General features: G+C 42.7%; 2 protein-coding genes across 4 annotated transcripts in view; both read right to left on the minus strand.

Moving 5' to 3' along the window:
* The window catches only part of DHRSX (dehydrogenase/reductase X-linked), an 886,103-nt gene that overhangs the window by 825,221 nt on the left and 47,995 nt on the right, over positions 1-12,887 (minus strand). The window lies entirely within an intron of this gene.
* LOC138250323 (E3 SUMO-protein ligase ZBED1-like) overlaps positions 1-12,887 on the minus strand; it is a 64,588-nt gene that overhangs the window by 3,701 nt on the left and 48,000 nt on the right. Inside the window, exon 2 of one of the 3 annotated variants that reach the window (XM_069205084.1) lies at positions 1,978-2,055. The exons of the other annotated variants lie outside the window; for them this stretch is intronic. The gene's annotated coding sequence lies outside the window, so the exon portion shown is untranslated. The remainder of the gene's footprint in view (positions 1-1,977; positions 2,056-12,887) is intronic. 3 annotated transcript variants of the gene reach the window in all.

Raw genomic sequence — 12,887 nt, forward strand, 5'->3', positions numbered from 1 at the left:
TGGTACCCACAGTGTACCCAGGCCCTGTAAGTTAAATGGCACAATGAGCAGAAGCACTCACTGTTCCACCCACTGCAGTGACATTCAAACATTACAGCAGGCCTGCCACCAATAGCCTGGCTGTGCAGGTTTAAACTGCCAATTCAATCAGTAAAAATAACTCTTTTTAACAAAAGTAAAACCCTCCAGTTAAATATTCAAAAGTCACCCCTAGATAAACATGAAATCCCACTAAGGAAGTGTGCATGGTATTTAAAAGTAGGACATGTGAAGTTTGAATATTAAACATAACTATAGCACAATGAAAAGACCCTAAAATCCATTTTTACTATGGCAGGGTTAGCTGTTCGATAAGAAAGCACTGGGGTACAAGGAGATAGCTACAGTGTTAATTTTTGGACTTTTTAAAATATTTTTTACAAGCCTGCTTAATTGGTAGTCAGATTTGTAATAAATATTTTAGAACAGGTACTTTTTGAAAAGTTGGCGGTTACCTGCTTAAAGCCTCTAGAATCCCGTTTATATAAGCTTTCACCCAGGAGCTGACTAGCCAGTTTGATGAGGTGAAAACCTGCTCCACGAGTGGCCAGGATTTCCCTCATGCACAGGCTACTTCCAGGCTTAAGTGTGGCACGAACAGGATCCTCTTCAGATCCCTTCTGAACCTATGGAAAAACAGAAAAGGACTGGACCTGCTGTCTGTGATTTTAGAAGAGGCCTGAACCTGCTCTCTCCTCTTGTATCCAAGACAAAGAAATGGACTCCAAGGGTAATACGACTGACCTCCTGTTTTGGCTACAGACATGCAACAAGCTTCAAGAGGCCTTATTCTGCAGTTCCAGCTGACCAGATTAATCTGGACCTGCCCTGGTCCCTGCAGCAGGCCTCTGCTTGAGTGAGCCTTGACCCCCAAGTGCTGTTCCTAAGGTCCTAGACTCATGGATGGTCTTAACCCCTCCTAAAGATTTCTTGAAACCTGGGACACAGAACATTTTCACCAACTTTTTGCTCTGTGAACCAGTGTAGGACTGGTACCAACTTGCACAAGCTGATCTGCCAAGGGTGTGTCACCACTGGCACTGAGATACACGCTGCTGCCTGTATCTGATCAATGTCGATGGGTGTGTGGGTGTGAAACCTGAACTTTTCCAGCATTTACCTTTTCCCGATCCCTCAACAGCTTCACTCAGACCTCAAATTTCAGCTTCCATTCTTCGTCAAGCCCTGCTTCCACTACAGCCTGCTGCCATGGCCCGCTGAAGACTGTTTGCTTCATAAAAGTTTATAAGTATGCAGAAAACTTTTGGACAGGGACAAACCTGGTCCTTGTAGCTATCCCACCCTCCATAGCGGTTGGCTTTATAACTTACTTTTGTCCCGGTCAGGGGCAATCAGATTACCACAGTTGGCACTTAACGCTTTTTGGCACTAAATGTAAACTCAAAATTTAAATATTCTTACTGGATTTTGTTGTTTTAGTGTAATTTTATTTATTTAAATGTACCGTATACTTCTAACTCGGTTTGGGATTTTCTTGTGTTGTGTTCACTTTATTCCTCTTTGAGTACTGAATAAATACTTTACACATTGCTTCTAAGTTAAGCCTGCCTGTTCGGTGCCATTTCTACCAGGGGACTGAGCTCAGGTTAACATAATGACTTTAAAGTGTCACCCTGATAAGGACTGTGGTTATTTGAGGGGGGGACTCACCACCCTCAACAAATACCCCAAATTCTTACAGGTGCAAGCTGGCTTTTAGGAGTGGTGGTAAAATACAGGGCCAGTTATTTTTCTCTGGCTAACATGATAGTAGGAATAAGTTCTTATGGCCTTTAATTCCAGCAAAGAGGCACTATTGGCTTATCATTAGGATAATACTTGGGCACACTCTCAGAGAAGCAGGGATCGATCTACACAAGTGTCAACTCTAAATGGAACGTTGTGCAAATAATTCAGCAAAGATTATTTTTGGCTTACATAGGGAGGATCGCTGGCCTTTCCCACTGGGAAGTGAGTTGGGTAGGAATGTGTTCCGGCTCCATTTCTATTCTGGAACTGTTTCAAAAGAGTAGTGTTTACTTTGTATTAAGAGCATCATAAACACAATCTGTTTCCAAAAATAACATTGTATTGCTAAGTAAATGTTCACTGACTCTCCAGGATATAGCAGTCTGGTTTGTCAAATTTGCCGACTTCAAAACAAAACTATTGCAGACAAAAAAATGTTATTTTTTCAACAAGCACAAAATGTCCCTCTATCAAAAATACAGCAGCTCAAACAGAGCCAGCAAACCAGTAACCCACCATTCAACTGCAGAGAGCTTACAAGAGGGATGTCTGGTGCCAGTGAGAGTGCACTGCGATGATAAAGATGAGCTCTGCCTGGCACCACCTTGCCAACTCACTTGCTAGTGTGAAATACATGGTGATGGCGGGAGCTGTCCCTGTAGCCCCCTTCGCCCTCCTTCCAGTCAGGAGGATGGAGGAGGCTAAAGAAGCAGCCCTGCCCAAAGACCATGCATTTAATGCTGCTAACGATGCATAAAGCAACAGGGGAAGAGGGTCAGAAAAACAAGTGCTTCGGGGAAATGCGGCCAGATGAGCAGTGATACAAGGCAGGGGGAAGTAAATGAGTTGCCACTGAGGGGGTAGGGAAAGGGCTGGCAAAGGCAGCTAGGACTTTCACATTCTTGCTGAGTCTCGGTCCCAAGCAGTGTTTCCCTCTTGGCAACTGACATGAGTTGAGCTTCCTGGAGGCGAGTACTCGTTGTTGTGTCACAGGAGGAGAGAGAGGAATAAAAGACCCCTCTCCTGCTCATCCTCCTTTAACTTGCCCTACTGGATAATCACAGTCAGTAAAAGAAGGGCCGAACCAGATTTTCCTTTTACATGGGCGTCTGTAAAAATCACAGGATTGTTAGAAAAGTCACAATTTTACATATTGTTTTCACATTGTGAAATCACAAAACACCAGAGGGTCTGTATAATCAATGATTTATTTTTCCATCAATTAAAACTAATGCACCATTAACAAGTAATATCTTCTGAGAGGACTTGTTGATGTTTGTTTCTGTTCATTTTGTTCAACAGCCATCAAATGGGATTTTTTTCAAAACTATATTGTGTGTGGGCTTATTAATAGCAGTCAATATACCTGTCCTATTACAAAGAAACTAAGCACCAGAGCTTTAATTATTATACCTAACAAAAACAAATCATTAACTAATTTGATACAAGAATGAAAACAGTGTCATGTGGCAAAATAGTTGACGGGAATGAGGGAATGACAAGAAACTGCTAAAAAGTTTGTCTTCTCTAGAGAAGACATGTTTGTGGGTTTCCGGCATGGCAGGAAATATATTAGCAGGAAACCAGTAAAGTCAAAAAGACCACATATGATGGAGATGCGTTTGCTCACCGCAAGGACCACTCCAGCAGCTTCATGTTGGGCTTTTTACAGGTTATACAGAGAGATATTTCAGGGAAAGACCAAAATAGAAGGGGCTTGCATACCTATGGTGAAAATGCCGAAACATATACAGCACCAAAATCCCTTAAATGCTTGAAGAAGTAAAAGGACACATTTTCTTAGCTACTAGAGGTGAATTTGGCATTTTGAATGACAGATGACCATAATGACTAGATTCATTTTGCCTTGATCTTCATAGCATTGGCCAAGCATAGTAGGCAGACAATAGTTATACAAAAAATGTCATTTATGGTTAGTATTCCAGAGGAAGACAGTTGAATTCTACTGAGTCTTTAAGTGTCCAGGCTCCACATTTATAATGCCAGTCTGTAGCGTGCTATTGTGTCCAACTGGGTGACGTTGAGGACCAAGGTATCTGTTCCTCTGTGACTAATGCCAGTGTAATAGTGGCTGATTAAAAGACCCTTTTAAGATTATTAATGTATAAAACACTATTTGAAGCTTCTGTGTCGAAGAGAATTTATTCTTGGAAGACAATTGGCACAACAGTATTATTCTTTTTTCAGGTTGACCATGGCAGCGCACAAGCCCTGCTTTTACGACGTCTTGGTATGTATCTGGGCTTTTAACCATGCCCACCATACACCCATCACTATCACTTGTTCATGGGCTTGCCTTTCAAAAATCCTTTGTTTTCGTTGGTAACTGCTTTACGTTTGTCTCTCCTTAGGGAGGTTTTGTTACTGCCTTGGCCATTGACCCTGTTACATGGATAATTGCACTTTTGTCGATAACTTTGACTGCGAGTGAACTTCTTTTTCCTTTTTCCTCTCTCTTCGTGCTCACAGCGGCGCTTTGAATCGCTTATGTCAACTGTCTTACTTTTTATTTTCAGTTTGTGTGGCAAAAAATGTCTAGTTAGGAATTTACAACGCTAATAGCTCTACCTCGAGCAAATGCGAGACCCATTGCATTGCAAATGCTTTTTCTTTTTTAAACAGCCCACACATATTTTGCCCCTTGATGCTGTTAAGCTTCATGCTTTTTCAAAGCTGACGGGATCTTTATATCTCTATCTAGTTATCAGAGCCAAATTTGCATCCTTTTCTTCCCAAATACTGGAGATTTTATAAGTACCCAGTTTTTGAGGTTTGCACTAGAAGGAACTGACAAAAAAGCAAAAATATAGCATCTTTAAATTGAGAAAAGTGCAGTGACAAAAGCAAGTATTTTTCTTTAAAAATGGCACCAACAAAAGGTTTGCTGTGCTAAGATCACCATCGTCCATCTTTCCGGAACAAGCAGAGTTAAAAGATCAAAACAATCATTTTGTACCAAGGTATTTGCATTTTCCTAAGCAGTAGTCCAATTTTTCCTGCTATTTGTGGTTTCACCTAATTGCAGGTTGTGAAGGAAATATGTTTCACAACCATGCATGAATGAACCAAGAAAGCTATACATTTCTGAAAAGACAACAAAATCTGGAATTCAGCAAGGAGTCATTTGTGTAGACAGCTCATGGTTTTACAAGACAAACTAATTAATCATTGAAATCATAAATAATATACAAAAGTAAAATAGGAATAATTGAAACAGGTGAATTATTAGCTGGAATTAACTTTGACCCCCGATGGCCAATTAAAAAAAAGTAATATACTGAAACCTTCATTTGATCTTTCTGGTTGCAGAGATGTGCCCAGATGTGGATGCCACTCAAACCGTGCTGCACCCAACTTAAGAGGCCCAAATAGGACGAAAACAGCTTTGGGTTGCTTGTATCCAGTTCAGAGAAGATTTGGCTGGGCAGCTCAGACTGGACTGTTCCTACTGGACAAAGTCTGATTTGCATAGGCTGTGTCTAATGCAGAGGTCTTCAATCTGTGGGTCGTGACCCCCAGGTGGCCGTGGAGCCCTGGAAAGGGGGTCGCGCATTCCCCCAGCCGATCGTTAACTTTCATTGATTGAGTCTTCTGTGCTGTGAAAGGAAGCTGAACAGACAGCTAAAGAAGCCATTGTGTCTGCTTCCTGAATGAAATGCAAATGTGAGTTAGGAGTTGATCTGCAAATGTAAATGGTAAAATAAACAAATGTAAAGGATGCTTTGGAGCTGGTTCTGCCTTTAATTGATCGAATCACTCAAAGCTTTGCGATGACAAATATTTGTTCTCTTTGAGTGGTAGTGCAAAGAGTTAACAACTGGGCTGTGAAGTGTGTGCTTTTAATTGTGATTATATATACATAGAGACAGATTTATGCTGTCCTTGCGCCGTTCCAACGCCACATTAGCGTCATTTTTTTTACGCTAATGTGGCATTGGAAGCGGAAAAAAGCTGTGTCATATTTACAAAGTGGCACAATGCTTGCATTGCGCCACTTTGTAACCCCTTGTGCCTAATTATGCCTACGCCTGGCATAATGTATGCAAGGGGACATTCTGGCACTAGGAGGGGCCGTAAAAATGGCGCAAAAAGAATCTATGAGATTCCTTTGCGCCATTTTTATCGGCATTTAACGCCTGCTAAGTGCAGGCGTTAAAAAGAGGCTCCCATTGATTACAATGGGCCTCTGGGTGCTTTGCAGGATTAGCGTCATATTTTTTTACGCTAATCCTGCAAAGCACCAGACTAGCATAAAAAATGATGACGCTAGTCACCCTAACTACCACCATGGTGCTCCGTATTTTAAATACGTCGCTAAGCTGTGGCGTTAGGGGGCTGCAAGGAAAGTGGAGTTGCACTAAGTGCAGTGCCACTTATCATAAGTCTGCCCTGTAGTGCTTACTACCCCTGAAGAGGTGTTGAAGGGACAGCTATCAAAAAAAGTATTACATATGGTCTGGTATTACTTAAATCTACATTTTGGAAATTTTATCTTTAACCGTTTTGTGCATTTTCAGTGCCCTGTCTTATACCTTGTGTAATACAAATATAAAATAATGACTTACATCTTCACAGTGCTTTCTGCCACAGCTGTGACCTCGTGGCACTGAAAATACCCAAGTCACTATTCTCCACTGCACCAACCAAGACTGAATTCTGTGACTGTCTGGTTACACACAGACCTCTGCAGTGCATTAACTAATAGAGGTTTCATAATGCACTACAGTGCATTTCCCAATGAGTAACCACTTTCTTGTATTTATTTTTCCTTTAAGCTGCCTGTTATTTTATATATAGCTACCTGACAGTGAAAGACTTAAAAAAAAAAGCGTACAGAATATTTTGGGGTATATCTGAGGGGCTTGCACCACCAGAGCATCACTTTTATTGATTCTCCGGCAGCACAAGCCTCTCATTCATACCTATGAGGTGACGCACAGCCACCCTACGCGGCTTTGCATGGCCTCATAGATATGGAGTACGTCAAAGCAGCGCAAGCCACTGCGCTGCCTTACTCTGTGTCAAGGAGGCGTTCCATGGGTGTTGCAGTGGGTTTTCCCACACAACACCCTTGGATTTTGACGCTGCCCAGATTTAGAAAATCACAAACTGGAGCAGTGCCAAAACCTTACACAGGCAGAATGAGGAGAAATGTTTTCATTTCTCCTAATTTTTTCCTCTTTCCATGTGTGTTGCATTCTGCTGCACACATGAAAAAAAGAAAATACCTCTCAAGATTGTTTTTGTTCAGAAAGGTGCCCCTTCCTGCACAAAAACAACCCGGCCTATATTGGCGCTAGGCAGCAATTTGTGCGCCAGCGCAGGGGCAAAGGGAAGGAATGCACTGTATTTCATAAATGCTGTGCATTCCTGCCCTTTTATATTGGCATAGGGCAGTGTAGCAAGAAGACTTGCAGCACTGCCCCACGCCAGTTCCTCATAAATGAGGACCTTTGTTTTTAGCCACACCCTTGACCACACCCCCACACTCACTGACCTTCGGTTTGCTAAACACTGTTTCATATTATTTCCTCACCGTAAAAATGATTTGCAGTGGAAATTGGGGATGTTTATGATTGTCGATGATGAGGAGTCCCAGGTTCTAGAAATTTTTGTCAGGAGTGGGTCCTTATGCCTAAAAAAACTTTTGAGAGGGGGTCTTGGCATCAAAAAGTTTGAAGACCTCTGGTCTAATGTGAGGTGACATGGTTAACAATGATTGCATTTTTCTCAGTAACCATCAATTACTTCATCAAACATTCCATTCATCACTTTTTTTGTATTTCCTAACACCTCACAGGTACCAAACTCATCGTAGAGGACCAAGGTCATTTTTTTATGATTTTGACGTAAATGTGTTCAGTGCTAGCAGTGATCAATTTTTTTTACGAGAAGACACTGATTTTTAACTTTTTTTTCCATACTGCGCTGCAGATAAGTAAGCATGCCAGACTTTAGCTGCATACATGAAGTGACTACCAAATTTTAGGTACTAGAGTTCTATGAATATAAAAAAGACTTTTCAATGGAAACTGAGGCTGAACCATGCAAGCTATACAAATGTGAGTCTTTTAATCTTGACATGTTCTATGTAATCATTTTAAATCTCTCCGTATTGCTCCCCTAGTGAAACTGTGACTTCATTAAACTGAATACAGTGCACTATGATGCACTAGGATATTTTTAGCTGTCATTCAGTGTATATAGGGTGAATAACATACCCATGTGAATAACTTTACAGCATTTAAGGCATTGCGTAACTTGAGCCGGTAGTGGCAGGTGGCATCGAGCTGCCCCTCAGTTTTGGGGACCAGCTCATATTTTCCTTCATCAGACTTTGACCCAGTGCAAGAGAGTGGAAAACATGCAAAAATGGAAGAGAATGAATAAAATGAGAAAAGGGGAGGAAGCAGGGACCCACAAGAATGACAACTAGACAGGGAGCGCCCGGTGGTGCGCTGGAGAGGATTGAGGTGAAACCAAGGCTATAGTATTTGACATTCTGACATAGAATAGCGCTGGCTGTTAGCTCCCGAGAAAAACTTTGGACATCTGCCACTTATTTCTTCACAAATTAGGCATTGTTTCAGGACACAAGGGCGCAGATCTCCACTCGGGTGGCTAAAGATTGTTATTTGTTACATATTTGTTCACATTGTTACACCAAACTTAGACTTTCAGAGCCTCTGTTAGTATTGTAACACTTAAAAAGTATTACATTCATTATTTCTTCTACAAAACAGTTCAAATAGGTGAGACAATTGCCTGATCTTCGGCCTGTGTCATAAACTACTCCGAGATCATTATCGGTGAAAGGTGGAGAGTTAGGCGCTGGCAAAGAATAATATGTGGCCTAGTCCAATACACCAAACTTTTTCTTAAATCGGGATAAGGTATCTTACCATTTAAGTGTTTGGGAAGTTACTCATTCTACTACAGAGTTTCATGCTGGTAACTAGGCTGAAGCCTGCCACTGGAGTTCAGCTAGCATTAAAGAAGTTACTGGAATTGATCAAAGTAATATTCTTTTTGGGCCTAGCTGACTGTTATATTATTCTTCCCTTTTATGAAGAGTGGCTACAGTTGCAGACCCAGCACCACCACATGATTTCAAAGCATGGGACACGCATGTCTTCTAGGTAGATGTTATTTTTTGAGTGCCCTCACTAGAATTTTCTGCTAGTTGAAGACCGCTCTGGAATCTGTGCTAGAAAACAGTTCATTATTGGCGACTCCAAAGAGAACTATGCAGTCCAAAAAATGAAGCAATCATAACATCCTGCTTTAAGAACACGGTGTACAAACACCAACATTGAGCCACACACACTGCTAATTTTGGACAGATGGTAGTCTTGAAGAGAAGAGAAAACAGCTTTTTAACAGCAAAGAAGGTTGAGTTAACAAGGCGGTATCACGGTAGTTGGTGGAAGCTTGCAGTCCCAATTCAGCTTGAGGGCGAGGGGCATGGCCAATGGGCCACAGTGCTCATCTCAAGTTAGAAATTCATTCAGGGCATTAGAAGATACTTTAACATTCGAAGAGGAAACTGAATCGGGTACAGAAATCCATTCAGCATAATGGTACGTGTTAATCTCATTTGCATTACTATACGGAAAACAGCTGTGAAGTGACAATTCCTGAAAATACTGTGAGACAAAATCTGTGTGGAAGCCAGGAAATAATAGTTTGCATCACAGGGCATAAAACCACACAAACTACATTTTCCGATTTAAGTGTAAGGCAATGCCTGCCTCTAGACACCTGCAGGGCAGTTTTAGATTTTATGGTTTGCAGATGGTGTATGCTTGGTTCGTGGCGTTTGCCATTTTGGGTTCACTTGCAGGGTGGAGGGGAGACTAACGGAGAGGGAACGGAAGGAGAAATGCTCGCTAATCCGGAAGCCTAATGGCGTGTTCCATACTCCATTAAGGCAGACAACAGAACCTCGCACAAGAATAAAATGCTTTACACTCAGTGCTTTAAATGGGCCGGTGCTGTCCGGTACGGAGTACCGGCACTTTTTTATTTTGAGAGGGACAGTACCTGCACTTCTCTAGAAAAACGTTTTACTTTTAATTGAGGAGTACCGGCACTTCTCAGAAATAAACATGTACCCTGTTACAGAGTACATACACTTTTTATTTTTCCATTTCAAGCACTGGTTACACTGCAAACCAAACTGAAGCCTAAATGTTGGGGCGAACAAGTATCGGGAGGAAAAAAAAACGCCGAAGGCTGAACTGCAGTAAAAAAACTATATCAGGCAGTGTTAAAAGCAAATTTAAGAGAGCAGCTCAAAGAAGGCAAAACAATCCTTTTCTGAATTGCAGATTTTGAGTTTCATTTAAGAGAAAAAATATTTCCTTCAATTCAATATCGAATAAAAAAGAAATTGTGGGCGAGTGGCCAGCGTCCCAGCAAAGCGGCAGCTCCTCCACCTGATACAGAAAGAGAGCTGGCCAGGGTGGAAACCCCGAAGTGCCGCCTGACGTCATGCGGAGCCGGAGCCAAGCTTCTAGCTCCAGCCTAGCTTGAGATGTCAGAGGCTCGGCCATTTCTAGTTTAGATTGATGAACCTGGACAGGCTCAAACTAAATGTGTCCAAAACGAGGCCCTCTTAACAGGCCCAGAAAACATGGTGAAAACAAATCGTTATTACACTAACTTCCCTGCTTTCTAGGATTACCAAATAGCCTTTAGTAAAAACTAGCAGACAACAACTTAACAGTGATGTTACACAATACAATTAACCCCTTCGCTGCCAGGCCTTTTCCCCCTCAGGTGCCAAGCCTTTTTTTGGCTATTTGGGGCAGTTCACGCTTAGGCCCTCATAACTTTTTGTTCACATAAGCTACCCACGCCAAATTTCCGTCCTTTTTTTCCAACATCCTAGGGATTCTAGAGGTACCCAGACTTTGTGGGTTCCCCAGAAGGAGGCCAAGAAATTAGCCAAAATAAAGTGAACATTTCATTTTTTTTTTAAAAATGGGAAAAAGGGGCTGCAGAAGAAGGCTTGTGTTTTTCCCCCTGAAAATGGCATCAACAAAGGGTTTGCAGTGCTAAAATCACCAGCTTCTTAGCTTTCAGGAACAGGCAGACTTGAATCAGAAAACCCAATTTTTCAACACAATTTTGGCATTTTACTGGGGCATACCCCATTTTTACGATTTTTTGTGCTTTCAGCCTCCTTCCAGTCAGTGACTGAAATGGGCATGAAACCAATGCTGGATCCCAGAAACCGCAACATTTCTGAAAAGTAGACAAAATTCTGAATTCAGCAATGGGTAATTTGTGTAGATCCTACAAGGATTTCCTACAGAAAATAACAACTGAAAAAACAAAATATTGAAATTGAGGTGAAAAAATCTGCAATTTTTCTCTACGTTTTACTCTGTAACTTTTTCCTGCAATGCCAGATTTTTTAAAGCAATATACCGTTACGTCTGCTGGACTCTTCTGGTTGCGGGGATATATAGGGCTTGTAGGTTCATCAAGAACCCTAGGTACCCAGAGCCAATAAATGAGCTGCACCCTGCAGTGCGTTTTCATTCTATACTGGGTATACAGCAATTCATTTGCTGAAAAATAAAGAGTGAAAAATAGCTATCAAGAAAACCTTTGTATTTCCAAAAAGGGCACAAGATAAGGTGTTGAGGAGCAGTGGTTATTTGCACATCTCTGAATTCCGGGGTGACCATACTAGCATGTGAATTACAGGGCATTTCTCAAATAGATGTCTTTTTTACACACTCTCTTATATTTGGAAGGAAAAAATGTAGAGAAAGACAAGGGGCAATAACACTTGTTTTGCTAATCTATGTTCCACCAAGTCTCCAGATAAAAATGATACCTCACTTGTGTGGGTAGGCCTAGCGCCCGCGACAGGAAACGCCCCAAAACGCAACGTGGACACATCACATTTTTACCCAGAATCCTTTGCAAACCTCAAAATTTGGCTAAAAAAACACATTTTCCTCACATTTCGGTGACAGAAAGTTCTGGAATCTGAGAGGAGCCACAAATTTCCTTCCACCCAGCGTTCCCCCAAGTCTCCCGATAAAAATGATACCTCACTTGTGTGGGTAGGCTTAGCGCCCGCGACAGGACATGGCCCAAAACACAACGTGGACACATCACATTTTTTCATAGAAAACAGTGCCTACCTGTGGATTTTGGCCTCTAGCTCAGCCGGCGCCAGGGGGGACAGAAATGGCCTAAAATAAATTTGTCCCCCACCCCCTCAAACCCCCCCCACCCCCCTGGGAGAGACCCTTGCCTACGGGGTCGCTCCCCCTGCGTGACATTGGCGCCAAAAAAAAAATCCCCGGTGGTTTCTGCCCCCTTGGGGGCAGATTGACCTATAATCGGCCGATCTGCCCCCAAAGCGGGCAGAAATGGCCTAAATACAATTTGCCCCTCCAGGGGAGCAGCCCTTGCCTAAGGGGACGCTCCCCATCTGTAAAACAACAACAAAAATCCCCGGTGCCTAGTGGTTTCTGCCCCCTTGGGGGCAGATTGACCTATAATCGGCTGATCTGCCCCCAAAGCTGGCAGAAATGGCCTAAATACAATTTGCCCCTCCAGGGGAGCGGCCCTTGCCTAAGGAGACGCTCCCCATCTGTAAAACAACAACAAAAATCCCCGGTGCCTAGTGGTTTCTGCCCCCCTTGGTGGCAGATCGGCCTAATTACAATAGGCCGATCTGCCCCCAAGGGGGGCAGAAATGGCCTAAATATAATTTGCCCCCTATGGGAGCGACCTTGCCTAAGGGGTCGCTCCCCACACCTAAAACACAAAAGAAAACAAAAAAAAACAAAAAAAACAAAAGTATCCCTGGTGTCTAGAGGTTTCTGCCCCCCCCTGGGGATTCCCCTTTCAGCCCTGACCTGGGGAGGTGGGGGGGGCAGCCCTCGGGGGGGGGGAGCGCTTGCGCTTCTCCCGAGGACAGCATGCAGGACGTAATGGTTACGTCCATGGCGCTACACAGGCGCTGCCATGGACGTAACCATTACGTCCATGGCGGGGAAGGGGTTAAACCTGTACTGCAGACAATAAAAACTTTATACTATTTAGTGACT

Source organism: Pleurodeles waltl, chromosome 8 (genome assembly GCF_031143425.1).
Source record: "Pleurodeles waltl isolate 20211129_DDA chromosome 8, aPleWal1.hap1.20221129, whole genome shotgun sequence".
Classification (NCBI taxonomy): domain Eukaryota; kingdom Metazoa; phylum Chordata; class Amphibia; order Caudata; family Salamandridae; genus Pleurodeles; species Pleurodeles waltl.